Consider the following 16,396-nt stretch of genomic DNA (forward strand, 5'->3'; position numbering starts at 1 on the left):
AACGTTTAACTGCACCACCTGGGCTCCCCAGAGGTCATTTCTCCTGAGTTAAATTTTACATGTCTCCTCAATTTGGAAAGCAGATCTCATCCTCACAGTCTTACTAGGGCAGGGCCACACAGGACGAGAGTATGGGTCCCCAAAAATGGTCCTAGTGCCATCTGGACTGGTTTAGATAGAGGTACCCTTTGAGCTTACTTAGAAACTCTCACTACAGAAATACACCCTTTACTCCAAGGGGTTTTCCCCTTTATGAAAGCAGGGTCTCACGTGGATACAGTGGCTCTGGACTTCACCGACATTAAACAGGCTCCTCTGTGAATGTTTACCTTAGTGCCCCCTTGCTCATTTAGAGGCATCGTAGGGAGTGATTTACCTGACGAGCCCTCATAGCCCATCAATCCTTATGATTATTTTGGTAATCTGATTTTGCAAGACTTCCCCCAGGGGGGAAACAATCTGGATTCCTAGGTGGAAGTCCATGAAAAGATGGGTTCAGGGGACACCTGGGTGGCTCAGTTGTTAAGCTTCTGCCTTCAGCTCAGGTCATGATCCCAGGGTCCTGGGATTAAGCCCCACATTGAGCTCCCTGCTCAGCCCCCCTGCTTGTGCTCCCTCTCTCGGTGTGTCTCTCTGTCAAATAAACAAATAAATACATTTTTAAATTAATATATAATGTATTATTTGCCCCAGGGGTACAGGTCTGTGAATCATCAGGCTTACACATTTCACAGAACTCACCACAGCACATATCCTCCCCAATGTCCATAACCCAGCCACCCTATCCCTACCCCACACCCACCGCCCAGCAAACCTTGATTTGTTTCTTGAGATTAAAAGCCTCTTAAGGTTTGTCTCCTTCCCCATCCCATCTTGTTTCATCTTTTCCCTCCCTACCCCCATGACCCCCAACCCTGCCTCTCAAATTCCTCATATCAGAGAGATCATATTATAATTGTCTTTCTCTGATTGACTTATTTCGCTCAGCATAACACCCTCTAGTTCCATCTAGGTCATTGCAAATGACAAGATTTCATTTATTTTGATGGCTGCATAATATTCCATTCGTTGTATAGCTGTACCACATCTTCTTTATCCATTCATCTGTTGATAGACATCTAGACTCTTTCCATAGTTTGGCAATGTCCATAGTGGACATTACTGCTATAAACATTCAGGTGCACGTGCCCCTTCAGATCCCTACATTTGTATCTTTAGGGTAAATACCCAGTAGTGTGATTTCTGGGCTGTAGGGTAGCTCTATTTTCAACTTTTTGAGGAAACTCCATGCTGTTTCCCAGAGTGGCTGCACCAGCTTGCATTCCCACCAACAGTGTAAGAGGGTTCCCCTTTCTCCACATGCTCACCAGCACCTGTTGTGTCCTGACTTGTTAGTTTTAGCCATTCTGACTGGTGTGGGGTGGTATCTCATTGTGGTTTTGATTTGTATTTCTCTGTTCCCGAGTGATGTTGAGCACTTTTTTATGTGTCTATTGGCCATCTGGATGTCTTCTTTGCAGAACTGTCTGTTCATGTCTTCTGCCCATCTCTTGATTGGATTATTTGTTCTTTGAGTATTGAGTTTGATAAGTTCTTTATAGATTTTGGATTCTAGCCCTTTATCTGATATGTCATTTGTGAATATCTTCTCCCATTCTGTCAGTTGTCTTTTGTTTTTTTTTTACTGTTTCCTTTGCTGTGCAAAAGCTTTTGATGTTAATGAAGTCCCAGCAGTTCATTTTTGCCCTTGCTTCCAATGCCTTTGGCAATGTTTCTAGGAAGAATTTGCAGTGTCTGAGGCCAAAGAGGTTGCTGCCTGTGTTCTCCTCAAGGATTTTAATGAATTCCTACCTCACATTGAGGTCTTTCATCCATTTTGAGTCTATTTTTGTATGTGGTGTAAGGAAGTGGTCCAGTTTTATCCTTCTGCATGTGGTTGTCCAATTTTTCCAACACCATTTGTTGAAGAGACTGTCTTTTTTCTATTGGACATTCTTTCCTGCTTTGTCGAACATTAGTTGACCATAGAGTTGAGGGTCCATTTCTGGGTTCTCAATTCTGTTATATTGAGCTATGTGTCTGTTTTAGTGCCAGTACCATGCTGTCTTGATGATGACAGCTTTGTAATAGAGCTTGAAGTCCGGAATTGTGATGCCACCAACATTGGCTTTCTTTTTCAACATTCCTCTGGTTATTTGGGGTCTTTTCTGGGTCCATAAAAATTTTAGGATTGGGCGCCTGGGTGGCTCAGTGGGTTAAGCCGCTGCCTTCGGCTCAGGTCATGATCTCAGGGTCCTGGGATCGAGTCCCACATCGGGCTCTCTGCTCAGCAGGGAGCCTGCTTCCTCCTCTCTGCCTGCTTGTGATCTCTCTCTGTCAAATAAATAAATAAAATCTTTAAAAAAAAATTTTAGGATTATTTTTTCCATTTCTTTGAAAAAATTGATGGTATTTTGATAAGTAGTGCATTAAATGGGTAGATTGCTATAGGTACTTTAGACAGTTTCATAATATGTGTTCTTCCAGTCCATGAGCATGGAACATTTTTTCCATTTCTTTGTGTCTTTCTCAATTTCTTTCATAAGTACTTTATAGTTTTCTGAGTACAGATTCTTTGACTCTTTGGTTAGGTTTATTCCTAGGTATCTTATGGTTTTGGGTGCCATTGTAAATGGGATCAACTCCTTAATTTCTCTTTCTTCTGCCTTGTTGTTGGTGTATAGAAATGCAGCTGATTTTTGTGCATTGATTTTATATCCTGACACTTTACTGAATTCCTGTATGAGTTCTAGCAGTTTTGGGGTGGAGTCTTTTGGGTTTTCCACATAAAGTACCATATCATCTGTAAAGAGTGAGAGTTTGACTTCTTCTTTGCTGATTCAGATGCCATATATTTCTTTTTGTTGTCTGATTGCTGAGGCTGGACTTCTAATACTATATTGAATAGCAGTGGTGATAGTGGACATCCCACTATGTTCCTGACATTAGGGGAAAAGCTCCCATTTTTTTCTCCATTGAGAATGATATTTGCTGTGTGTTTTTCATAGGTGGCTTTGATGATATTAAAGTATGTTCCCTCTATGCCTACACTGTGAAGGGTTTGCTTAAGAAAGGATGCTGTACTTTGTCAAGTGCTTTTTAAACATCTATTGAGAGTATCATATGGTTCTTGTTCTTTCTTTTATTAATGTATTGTATCACATTGATTGATTTGCGGATGTTGAACCAACCTTGTAGCCCAGGAATAAATCCCACTTGATCGTGGTGAATAATCCTTTTAATGTACTGTTAGATCATGTTGGCTAATATTTTGGAGTAAATTTTTGCATCCATGTTCATCAAGGATATTGGTCTGTAATTCTCCATTTTTTTTTCATCTTTTTAAAAAGGGTTTGTTTATTTATTTGAGAGAGAGAGGGAGACATAGTGAGAGGGAGGGAACACAAGCAAGGGGATCTGCAGAGGGAGAGGGAGAAGCAGGCTCCCTGGGGAGCCCAACATGGAGCTCGATCCCAGGACCCCGGAATTATGACTCAAGCCGAAGGCAGGCACTTAACTACTGAGCCACCCAGGTGCCCCTAGGGTTAGGTTTTATACTTGAGACCTTTCTTGTTTCTTTCTCTTTTTTTTTTATTTATTTTTTCTCTTTTCAGTGTTCCAGAATTCATTGTTTATGCACCACACCCAGTGCTCCATGCAATACATCCCCTCCATAATACCCAACACCAAGCTCACCCAACTTCCCACTGCCCTCCCCTCCAAAACCCTCAGTTTGTTTCTCACAGAGTCCACAGTCTCTCACAGTTTGTCTCCCCCTTTCTTGTTTCTTGAGAAAGGCTTATATCGCTATATACTTTCCTCTCAGGACCGCCTTTACTGTCCCAAAGATTTTGAACAGTTGTGTTTTCATTTTCATTTGTTTCCATGAATTTTTTCAATTCTTTAATTTCCTGGTTGAGCCATTCATTCTTTAGAAGGATGCTCTTTAGTCTCCATGTATTTGAGTTCTTTCCAACTTTCCTCTTGTGGCTGAGTTCTAGCTTCAGAGCATTGTGGTCTGAAAATATGCAGGGAATGATCCCAATCTTTTGGTAGCAGTTGAGACCTGATTTGTGACCAGGATGTGATCTATTCTGGAGAATGTTCTATGTACACTAGAGAAGAATGTGTATGCTGTTGCTTTGGGATGGAATGTTCTAAATATATCTGTGATATCCATCTGGTCCAGTGTGTCATTTAAAGCCTTTATTTCCTTGTTGATCTTTTGCTCAGATGATCTGTCCAATTCAGTGAGGGGGGTGTTAAAGTCCCCTACTATTATTGTATTATTGTCTATGTGTTTCTTTGATTTTGTTATAGACTAATTGGCTTATATAACTGGTTGCTCCCATATTAGGGGCATAGATATTTAAAATTATTAGATCTTCTTGTTGGACAGACCCTTTAAGTATGATATAGTGTCCTTCCTCGTGTATTAGTATGGTCTTTGGCTTAAAATCTAATTTGTCTGATATAAGCATTACCACTCCAGCTTTCTTTTGATGTCTGTTAGCATGGTAAATTGTTTTCCACCCCCTCACTCTAAATCTGGAAGTGTCTTTGGGTCTAAAATGAGTTTCTTTTAGACAGCATATTAATGGGTTTTGGTTTTTTATCCATTCTGATACCTGCATCTTTTGATTAGGGTATTTAGCCCATTTACATTCAGGATAACTATTGAGAGATATGAATTTAGTGCCATTTTATTGCCTGTAAGGTGACTGTTACTGAATATTGTCTTCATTCCTTTCTGGTCTGTGACTTTTAGGCTCTCTCTTTGCTAGAGGACCCCATTCAATATTCCCTGTAGGCTGGTTTGGTGTTTGCAAATTCTTTCACTTTTTATTTGTCCTGGAAGCTTTTTATCTCTCCTTCTATTTTCAAAGACAGCCTAGCTGGATATGGTATTCTTGGCTGCATATTTTTCTCGTTTATTGCTCTGAATATATCATGCCAGTCCTTTCTGGCCTCCTAGGTCTCTGTGGATAAGTCTGTTGCCAATCTAATATTTCTACCATTGTATGTTACAGACCTCTTGTCCTGAGCTGCTTTCAGGATTTTCTCTTGTGTATTTTGGTCTGTTAGAAGAAACTACCTTCCAAAATTTTAAACTCATATATATATATGAGTTTATGTAAACATGATTGAAGGGATGGAATATGACTATAAAGATGAAAATTTAAAAGATTCTAAAAAAGAAATAAGAAGTTGGTTGGAAAAAGAAAAAGGAAAAGGAAAGACTGTTCTCAGGCTGGAGACTAGAACAAAGCCATGTGCTAGGTTTAGGGTATATTTTGATCTACTAGAAGAAATTGTATCCCAAATTTTTAAACAAAAAAAAAAACACCTATATATATACAAATAATAAGGTTAAATACAATGAAAGGATAAAATATGACTATAGCATGAAATTTTAATATATTTTTAAAGGGTATTGATAAGATAAAATAGTTAAAAGTTAAAATAGCCTTACCTCCAAGGAGACCAAGTATCTTCAAGTGACAGAAGTGCTCCACAAACTAAAGCTACAGAGTAGAGGGATATTGAGAGAAGAGAAGCAGCCAGCCTCGGCCCAGTCCACCCCAAGCAACAGCCCCCACTCTTCCCTTAAGCACAAGTCCAGAGGCTGGTTCACTTCTGGTCCTTCCACAGCCTTACCTGGCCCATATCCTGGCACCATGGATTCTGCAAGTGGGGACAAGGACAAAAACTTGGTGGATAAATGGAGACTTTTTGGACCAAGATTCCTCCAGAAGTCTGATTCAGGAGGTTTTGCCATCCAGACTTACAGAGGAGCCCAGAAGCCTCCAATGGAACTGATTCATGTCCAGGCCACCCAAATGGCCAAAGATCCAGCAACCTTCAAGCCACCAAAGATGGACATCCTATTGATGGAAGGGAAGAAACCACTGCCGCAGACCCATAATCTCAAACCCCTTGACTTAAATGTGCTCACACCCACTGGCTTCTAGAGCTCTTTGTATTCCAGGGACTCTGGATAGAGGGTATCTTGTACCCAACTCCCCTTTTACCTTGGCTTTGACATAGGAGAGGTTTTCTTGTTTGTTTGCTTTTTAAAGATTTTGTTTATTTATTTGACAGAGAGAGATCACAAGTAGGCAGAGGCAGGCAGAGAGAGAGGGGAAAACAGGCTCCCTACTGAGCAGAGCACTGGATGCGGGGCTTGATTCCAGGACCCTGGGATCATGACCTGAGCCAAAGTCAGAGGCTTTAACCCACTGAGCCACCCAGGCACCCCCAACTTTTTTTTTTTTTTTTTTTTTTGCTTTTAAAACCTCTTAAACTGAAGCTAGAGCTGGAGATACACTTGGTTTTTGAGAAATGTTAGTGGAAAAAAAAAAGAAATGTTAGTGCAAAGCTTGTCCTTGCGTGTGTGAAAGAAACCATTTTGTATGGTTTAAAGTTAAATAATCCTGGTGGTGACGTATGGGGGACCTCATTAGTCATTTTTGTATCATTTACCTTAGACGAGAACTTTGATCATTGCTTACTAGGTAAATAATATTTCTGTTGTTCTGGAACTGAGGCTTCTTGACTTCTTTACCACTGTAAACATGTGCGTGACCTAGCCACGGAGTAGAGGTGTGCCCCAACTAGGTGAGACTTTGATCCTCTTGACTGTACACTTCCATGTGCTCCAGGCTTGTCAGCTGGGGGGCCTGAGATCTGTTTGGCAGCCAGGGCAGCAGGGTCCCCCACTTCCTGGGCTGAAACCGGAGCATTCCGGTCACTTTGTCCTGCAGCCACTTCTTACCAGAACACTTCTGGCCAGTGCTGTTGGAGGGATGCTTCGCTTTTTTGTGTCTCAGAACAAACACTAGTCTTGCATATCCTATTTTGCACTTTTAAAGATTTTATTTATTTATTTATTTGACAGACAGAGATCACAAGTAGGCAGAGAGGCAGGCAGAGAGAGAGGAAGGGAAGCAGGCTCTCTGCTGAACAGAGAGCCTGATGCAGGGCTGGATCTCAGGACCCTGGGATCATGACCTGAGCCAAAGGCAAAGGCTTTAGCCCACTGAACCACCCAGGCGCCCCTCCTATTTTGCACTTTTAAAATGAAATTAATTTACCTCCAATCTGATTGAAAACTTCCTAAGGGAGAAAATTCAGGCTACTGGCTTGGTATAGATAAACGGATGTTAAACTTTTTTCAGGTATGCGCAAAGTGTACCTATGTTTAGATGGTAGTCTTGAGGTTCACGTGAAACTAGTGTGATCCTATTTTGATTTTTGTTTCTATTTTAATTTTCTTGTTCAGGCCAGGCATAAAAAAATTTTTTTTCTGAGAAGTGCAAGAATTTAAAATTTTTCTGTATGAAATCATTGCCCCCAAGAAAGAGCTACATACTTTTATAAATAAGTTGCAAAGGAAAAGAACTAAGGAAGCCGATTTATTTGTCCTCACCATGTATGTGTTCATTGTCTTAAATGCAGTCTCAAATTCCCACTGGTTTTTTTTTCTAATATTTTATTTATTTATTTGACAGACAAAGATCCCAGGTAGGCAGATAGACAGGAGGGGGCAGGGAGCAGACTCTCTGCTGAGCAGAGAGCCCTATGCGGGGCTGGATCCCAGGACCCCGAGATCATGACATGAGCCGAAGGCAGAGGCTTAATCCACTGAGCCACCCAGGCACCGCCCCCCCTTTTTTGTTTTGGATTCTATCATGTCTACATAAGGAGCTGAGCCGACCTTCCCATAGAGAAGCCCTGGAGTCTAAAATGATCAGAATAATTAATTTATTTGTTTCTTCTGTTATGCTTGTACCTCTTATTTGTTTTGACAATAAACAAACTTCTTTTTTTTTTTTAAGGTTTTCTTTATTTGTTTGACAGACAGAGATCACAAGTAGGTGGAGAGGCAGGCAGAGAGAGAGAGAGAGGAGGAAGCAGACTCCCCACTGAGCAGAGAGCCCGATGCAGGGCTCCATCCCAGGACCCTCATGACATGAGCCGAAGGCAGAGGCTTTAACACACTGAGCCACCCAGGCACCCCCAATAAACAAACTTCTTAAACTGCTTTCTCAAAAAAAAAAAAAGGTAAAATACGAAAGAGAAAAAATTTTAAAACAGAATAAGAAAAAAGTAAAAATTTAAAAAAATCTAACTTTGGAAGACTAAAGGATCATGGGGGAAAATCCATGAATGCTATGTGTTGCTTTCCCCTAGCTCTGAAGCTCCTTAATTTTCATTGGTCGGTCAACTCTGTTTTGGCTGGATGTTCTTGCTGATCTTCTGGGGAAGGGCCTGTTGCCGTGATTGTGATTCTCAGATGTCTTTGCTTGAGGCGGAATTGCACCGCCCTTGCCAGGGGCCAGGCTGAGTGATCTGCTCGGGTTTGCTCTTGGAGCTTTTGTTCCCTGAGCGCATTCCGTACCGCTTTGGAGGATGGGAATGAAAATGGCCGCCTCCCAATCTCCGGCCCAGAGGAGCCGAGAGCTCGGGCCCCACTCCTCAGTGGGCCCTTGGAGAAAAGCGCTCAATCCCTCCCACGTCCCTGGTCTCCGGCCACACTCCAAGCTCACCCGCCTATGACCAAGCGTTTCTGTCTCTGGCACACGGCCCTGTTTGGAGTCTCCAAACCCAGCAGATTCCTGCCACGCACTCCCGCACCACTCTCCCTGAAGGTGAGTCTCCCCAGATCTGCCACTTCTGGGGTCCCTGCTTGAAGAATAGTGGTCTGACTGTGCCACGGATCATGGCCTAAGGTAACCCTGAGCTGAGAGCGCACTCCTCAGCCTCGTTTCTGCAGCAGCTTCCCTGCTCCAATACCTGTGAGCTCTGCCATACTCAGACACCCCCAATCCTTCTGTGACCCTGCGTCCCTGAGACCACACTGTCCCTGCGAGGGCTCCACCTCCTGCTTAGCCTCTGGAGTGATGTCTCTGAGTAGAGAAGACTTCTAAAAGTCTGGATTCTGTGCTCCGCTGCCCCACCGCTTGCTGGGAGCCCCCCCCCCCCCCCATCGTCTATCTTCCTGTCGCTTTGGATTCACTTCTCTGCTCATCATACCTTCAGGAAAGTGGTCGATTTTCTGTTCCTAGAATTGCAACTCTTCTCTTCTATCTTTTGTTGAGTTTGTAGGTGTTCGAAATAGTTTGATAACTATCTAGCTAAACTCCTGAGACCTAATGAGAGATATCACAGTCTCCTACTCCTCCACCCTAAAGATCTTTAAAAAGAAAAAGAAAGAAAGGAAAGGAAAGATGGGTTTAGCAGGGGGCGTTCCTTTGGTTCCCATGCCCCTGGTCGTTTTCAACACAGGCCAGCATTCCGGGGTGCAGTATTCCTGTCTGGAGGAGTTCTAGGTTTCTGTCTTGCCATGTGTGCGTGGAGGTCCTCTCTGACCCTGGAGCTGTTGTATGTCCTCTGTGTCATAAGTGTATTGGCTTTTGCATTGTACCTGGCTTTGTGTTTTTTTCAAAATGCTCAGCAAGGGGGATGGCTTTCCAGCCTAGCTTCTGTTCCTTTGTCAGGCTACCTAGTTTGGACCTGGGCCTTCTAACGAATAAGGAAGTCAGGACACTTTTCTGTGCCTGGGTGTCATAAAGCCAAGAGCATTTCGCCAAAAGTGTTTCCAATCTTGTCTTATAGTGTGAGACTGGCTCAGATTTCCTTTGTTTGCAAGATGGGATGATAGACCAGTCAGTGTTTTGAGGAAGTCCTCTCAGATAGGTCTTGGGCTATTTTTCTAGTACATTTTGGCCCATCCCTGGCAGAGCAAGTAGTACATGGGTCTTTAATATTGCTCTCAGTATCTTCCCATTTGGTTTCAGCCATCCATTTTTGGGTGATACTGGGTCCTAATGTCATATTAATAAATTGGAAGAGATCTGGGAGCACCAGACATAAGTTCCAATTAAATTCTAAATTCCTGGGGCACCTGGCTAACTCAGCTGGTAGTCATATAGGGTCATGATCTTGGGGTCATGAGTTTGAACCCCATATTGAGGGTAGAGTTTACTTCCAAAATAAATAGATAGGGGCACTGGGGTGGTTCAGTCAGTTAAGCATCTGCCTTTGGCTCAGGTCATGGTCTCAGGGTCCAGCCACATCGGGCTCCCTGCTCAGTGGGGAGTCTGCTTTTCCCTCTCCCTCTACACTTCCCCCGGCTTGTGCTCTCTCTTGCACAAGCTTTCTGTCTATCTCAATCAAATAAATACATAAAATCTTAAAAAAGATGTATAAAAAGTACTCTAGGTATCTTCTGAGTGAAAAGGCAATTGAGTAAAGGGATTCATAGGTTCAGAATATTTAGAGAGGGGGTAAAGAGAAAGGGCAATCAGACAAGTTAGTCAGTGTGCCTTATAGATTGACTATCAACTTGTTGCGTAAGGTTTTCATTTGCCTTTTGTAAAGAATCTTTTAAAGAGCCAATTTTTTATTCACTTAGCTTTTTAAAAAAGATTTTATTGGGGCGCCTGGGTGGCTCAGTGGATTAAGCCGCTGCCTTTGGCTCAGGTCATGATCTCAGGGTCCTGGGATCGAGGCCCGCATCGGGCTCTCTGCTCAGCAGGGAGCCTGCTTCCTCCTCTCTCTCTCTCTCTGGCTGCCTCTCTGTCTACTTGTGATTTCTCTCTGTCAAATAAATAAATCTTTTAAAAAAAAAGATTTTATTTATTTATTTGAGAGAGAGAGAGAGGGTGTGAGCATAGGGAGGGAAGAGATAGAGGGGGGTGGACAAGAAAACTCCCCACTGAGCAGAGAGCCCGATGCGAGGCTCCATCTCAGGACCCTGAGATCATGACCTGAGCTGAAAGCAGCCACTTAACCGACTGAGCCACCCAGGAGCCCTTATTCACCTAGTTTCTTAGAAGCTTCTTCATATCAATAAAAAATGCATTCTGTTGTTTTGGAACAATTTGGGATACTTTCTTTCTAGAGGAATTTTCAGATTATCTTTAGTAAGGTTAGCCCGCTGGTTCAAAAAATGCAGGTTCTGTGGCCATCATTTTTATACTTATAGGTAGCTGGGGTCCTAGATGGAGGAGGCCCCAGCTTGTTTGGATTCAGAGGCATGTTTTTTCTTTCTTTCTTTCTTTTTTTTCCCCTTGTTACCCGAGGCTTTGTCCTGGACCCGGTCCAACTTAAGTCAGACCCTGTCTGACCTTGGGCTCAGTCCAGTTTTTAAGTTGGACCTCGTCTGATCCTGGACTCAGTCTGGGTGTTTTTACATGAGCTGATCCTGGACCCGGTCTGGAGAAAGAAACATGAGGAAATTCAGAGAGGTCTTTTAGATGCAAAAACCGAAGGAGGTGGAATCAGAGAGGGACCCACCAACTTCAGGGGCAGTGAGAAAGCAAAGAGCTCCAGGGCCCTGTGAGAGCTGGCGGCTGGCTGCTTGCTGCTCCCGGGCCTTTGGGGGTCTTCTTCCTCTCCCCCTGCTGACCAGAACTATGAACCCATAAACTGAGGCATATTACAATTTTAGGTGTTCATTTGAGCAAAAATCAGTTTGAATTGGGTAGTGCCGAAGTGAAGGTGGTAATGATGTGAAACACTGGAGTCGGGGAGCAAATGGTTGAGCAAGAATTCTTGAGATGTCTTCAATGCCAGAAAAAAAGGGGGGGGGGTGATTTTATTAAACCATAGGGACAGGACCTGTGGGAGGAAGAACTGCTCCGGGGTTGTGAGGAGTGGCTTGCAAGTTGGGAGGGGTTTAGGGAGAGTGTAAATCTCTAAGGTGTGTAGGACCTTGAGGGGTCATTTACTACTGTCTAATAAAACCTTAGTCATGAGACACTTCAGATGGTGATCAGTGGCCCACATGCTTGGAGGATGATTGCTAACATGTATCTTGGGGTGGGGGGGCGTGGCATGTAGAGATGAAGGACTTTTCCAAAGGGATTTTCATATGTTAAAGGAGGCTTCAAGGATCCTGGAGGTCGGGCTAAGGTTGCTTTTCGGCTTCAGCCAAGTGTTAACGTGGAAGCAGTTGAGTTCATGGAGGAAAGTCACTAGGTCACTTTGCCTGCCCCAGGTACTTGCCAACTGGCTGTCAGTTGTAAGGAAGTTTAATTTTTTTCTGTATTTCTCTTAGCTTTGTTCTCCACATGAGTTAGAAGCACTGCATCAGGGGGAGCTTAGAGAAACTTGATTTATGGGGTAAAGGTGGAAGCAAAGTGAAGAAATTATTGATCAGGGTGCCTGGGTGGCTCAGTGGGTTAAGCCGCTGCCTTCGGCTCAGGTCATGATCTCAGGGTCCTGGGATCGAGTCCCACATCGGGCTCTCTGCTCAGCAGGGGGCCTGCTTCCCTTCCTCTCTCTCTCTCTGCCTGCCTCTCTGCCTACTTGTGATCTCTGTCAAATAAATAAATAAAATCTTTAAAAAAAAAAAGAAATTATTGATCAGCTATTGCTTCCATTCTTTTGGCTATTATGAGTGGTGGTTCTTGGGTTTTGCTTTCATAACCTTGAGGGACTTACAGTCTCAGGTTTAGGTTTGCTCAGGCAGGCGTCCTGCCCATAGAGCCACTTCCATCTAATGGCCACCATGTTTAATTCACTGAAGGTTCTCAGAACCAGCCTCAGATGCTGGCCTGCTACTGAGTCCCCTGCTCCTGGTTGCAGGGATGTCTCCAAAATGGCCCCAGTATCCTACTCTTCCTGATCTGGCATAAACATTTGAGGATTTTAGTCTTCCCACTGCTTCTCCAGACTACTTAGGACAAATTCCACAACAGTCCAACTCCTTGATTTGGCCATAAGCAGAAATGTAGAAGAGCAAGGAGAGATTAACTAGCAAGTCTTTCATTCCTGTCCATCTTTAAATGTGTCAAAACTGGCCATGTGGGATTCCTCCGTCCCTTTTCTATAACCTGTCACCCAACACAGAGCATTCCAGTGGTTGCTTAATGCCTCATTAATCCTAACTGTTAGTTTGAGTCAGAACACTTTTGTGGTAAATGACAGAAAACCCAACTCAAACTGGTTTTTAAAAACATTTTTTCAGGGGGAGAGGGTGTATTGTTTTTGTTCTTGCAGCTGTGGGAGAACTAGCAGGCCACTGGGTTTGAAGGCTTGGGTTAATAGAAGCAGAGTAGCAAGATTGTTCCAGAAAGGAAAGATCTCAGGAGTTGAGGGCAGTTCTGACAGGATTCCAGGGGAGGCATAGAAGAGATGCCTGTGGACACTTCCAAGGTCTTGGGAGCAGTAGGGAAGGTCTCTGTGGATTGTACTCAAGGAGAAATTTGCTGAGCTCTGAAAAACTGGGTCTAGCAATGAGTTTAGGTGATCAGAAAAAGAGTCACCTGAGAGTCAGAGTAATGCGGAGATCTAAAGCAGGGCAGGAGGGGCTCAGGTAAGTGCAAGTGGGGACGATCATTCCAGGCATTCTAACACGTGCAAAGGGAACAGACTCCTATTAAGAAGGAAGTACTGGGGTGCCTGGGTGGCTAGGTGGGTTAAGCTTCTGCCTTCAGCTCATGTCATGATCTCAAGGTCATGAGATTGAGCCTTACATCGGGGTCTCTGCTCAGCGGGGAGCCTGCTTCCTCCTCTCTCTGCCTGCCTCGACGCCTACTTGTGACCTCTCTCTCTGTCAAATAAATAAATAAAATCTTAAAAAAAAAAAAAAAAAAGGAAGTACTGAGGGTGCCTGGGTGGTTCAGTCAGTAGATCATGCAACTCTTGATGTCAAAGTTGTGTTTGAGTCCCACATTAGGTGGAGAGATTACTTCAAAATAAAATCTTTAAAAACAAAACAAAAGTAAAGTAGCATGGATGAGGTATGGTGTGAGGTAGGGCCAAGCATGCAGGATTTTAAAGGCTCTGTTAAGGAGTTTGCTCTTTTTTCTAAGTGTAAGGGGAGGAAACTGAAGGGTTTGTAAACACTGTGTGTGTGTGTGTATGTATGTGTGTGATTATCAGATTTATAATTTGCAAAGATAACTGTGGAAATATATTACAGGAGAAAAAGAGTAGAGGCAGGAAGACTGGATAGAAGTCTATGGACTTGGGCCAGGACAGAAATGAGGAGCCACTAGGAATATAGCCACGGTGGTGGGAAATGCAGAAAGGAGGCAGATTCCAGAGTTCCTGCAGGAGGGAGTTCGACAAAACAGGGGGACAAACAGGAGATGGAGAGGGAGGTTCCAGGGGTAAAGGAGCTAAGGAAGGGCTAACGGGTTGCTATGAGCTAGATGTGCACGAAAAGCAAGGACAAATATCATTTATGCAACCTATATCCATGCTTCTTTCTGGAAACAGCATTGCCATTTTCCCTTTTGAAATTCTTCCTCTTCTCACACTCCAACCAAGTGGTTTGGGTGTGACTGGTCTCATCCCCCTCATCGAAGAGTTGGTGTAAGTCCGATATGGTTGCCAAATAAAGTAGAGGAAGCTTAGGACATACTGATCTTCAGACTTTGTTCATTGTTTATCTGAAATTAAAATGTAACTGAATGTCTTGTATTTCTGTTTACTACATCTGGCAGCTCTAGACCCAGGGCTACTAAGAGGACACAGGTTGGTTTGGGAAAGGTCATGAGTCCTAAGCCAGGCTGATGATGGCTCCCCCCATTGACAATTGATGGAGCTCTCAGCAAAGAGGCTCTTATTTTGGGGCACCTGGGTGGCTCAGTGGGTTAAGCCTCTGCCTTCAGCTCAGGACATGATCCCAGGGTTCTGGGATCGAGCCCCATATCGGACTCTCTGCTCAGCAAGGAGCTGGCTTCCTCCTCTCTCTCTCTCTGCCTGCTTCTCTGCCTACTTGTGATCTCTGTCAAATAAATAAATAAAATCTTAAAAAAAAAAAAAAAGAGGCTCTTATTTTCCACCAGGTTGGAAAGCGAGCAGAACATAACATCAGCTGCAGGAGAGTGCCCAAGACCCAGATCTAGCCCATCTGAATATTCCTTCATATTACAATGCTGGGTTCACAGCTGGACACAAAACCCAAGCAAAGTCAGCAAGCGTCAAGCATGGAGCTAGTGATGGAATTATCGGGAAGAGAGATCTCTGTGTTGCTGAGCTGGAAGAATGTAAGCCTAGGGCTCCTGCTAACCATGTGAGGCATATAGGCCTGAAAGTGAAGCCAGCAGAAGTAAGAGGTAGAAGCATGGATACTGAGTGTTGTCAGTATCATGTGAGCCCCTAAAATCAGCCAGGGCCTGAAGTCACCCTGAACTTTTCACTTAACTGAGCCAATAACTTTCCTTTATGGCTTGAACCAGTTTGACTTGGAATTCTGCCACTTGCCTCCAAGAGACTCCTGATTAGATGAAGACCCCTGATTCAGTTTTGTACATTGTTGAGTTTGAGATACCTACTGATGTCAAGTAGGCTGTTGTCTCTACAGGTCTGAGCTGGAAGTTTAAACTAGCAATTCTCCTTTTCTAGATGGTAATTAAATTCCTCATGCCTAGAACCCAGCCTGGCATGAGGTAAGGATTCAATAAACATATGAATGAATGAGTATAGCAGTCTGATTATTCTTTAGTAGCCCTTTAAAACCCAAAGTTCTTTTTCTTTAAGATTTTATTTATTTATTTTTATTTGAGAAAGAGTGTGTGAGTGTGGGGAGAGGCAAAGGGAGATGGAGAGAGAGAATCCCAAGCAGACTCCCTGGCGATCATGGAGCATAACAGGGGGCTCAATCCCAAGACTGTGTGTGTGTGTGTGTGTGTGTTTCGTATGTATTTTTTTTAATTTTTATGTTTATATATGGCAGTGTATAATGGAATATTACTTGGCCATCAAAAAGAATTAAATCTTGCCACTTGCAACAACATGGATGGAGCTAGAGTGTATTATGCTAAGTGAAATAAGTCAGTCAGAGAAAGACAAATATATTATGATTTCACTTATATGTGGGATTTAAGAAACAAAACAGATGAACATATGGGAAGAGGGGAAAAAGAGAGGGGGAAATAAACCATGAGAGTCTCTTAATGATAGAGAACAAACTGAGAGTTGATGGAGAGAGGTGGGTGGGAGATAGGCTAGATGGGTGATGGGCATTAAGGAGGGCACCTGCTGGGAGGAGCACTGGGTATTGTCTGAAATTGATGAATCACTGAATTTTACTCCTACAATCAATATTGTACTCTATGTTAACCAACTAGAATTTAAATTAAAAATTGGTTTTAAAAAAAAAAAAGCTCTGTTTCCAACGAAGATATAGAGTTTTCAACATGTCAGTGCTCCCACTGCAAGAATTAAAAGGAAAAAAAAAAAAACAAAGATTGCAAAAATCGTCTTTTTAAAGATAGCGGAGAGCTATAAATGCAGTGCTCTGAATGATTGAGATGAACTAAAATTTCAGAGAGTGAAGAGGTTTTCCTCCCTGGATGAACTGAGGCTCACTGCCCAGGTCTTCTTTTCTGGGGCAATT

The 16,396-nt window shown here is 43.2% G+C and overlaps 1 pseudogene across 1 annotated transcript; it reads left to right on the plus strand.

Annotated features, from left to right (window-relative positions):
- Positions 1-5,635: 5,635 nt before the first annotated feature.
- On the plus strand, positions 5,636-6,078 carry LOC309873173 (putative monooxygenase p33MONOX pseudogene; annotated as a pseudogene). The gene has a single exon. The product of its transcript is annotated as a putative monooxygenase p33MONOX pseudogene (transcript).
- Positions 6,079-16,396: the final 10,318 nt, after the last annotated feature.

This window comes from Mustela nivalis (assembly GCF_964662115.1).
Source record: "Mustela nivalis genome assembly, chromosome: 9".
NCBI classification, from domain to species: Eukaryota; Metazoa; Chordata; class Mammalia; order Carnivora; family Mustelidae; genus Mustela; species Mustela nivalis.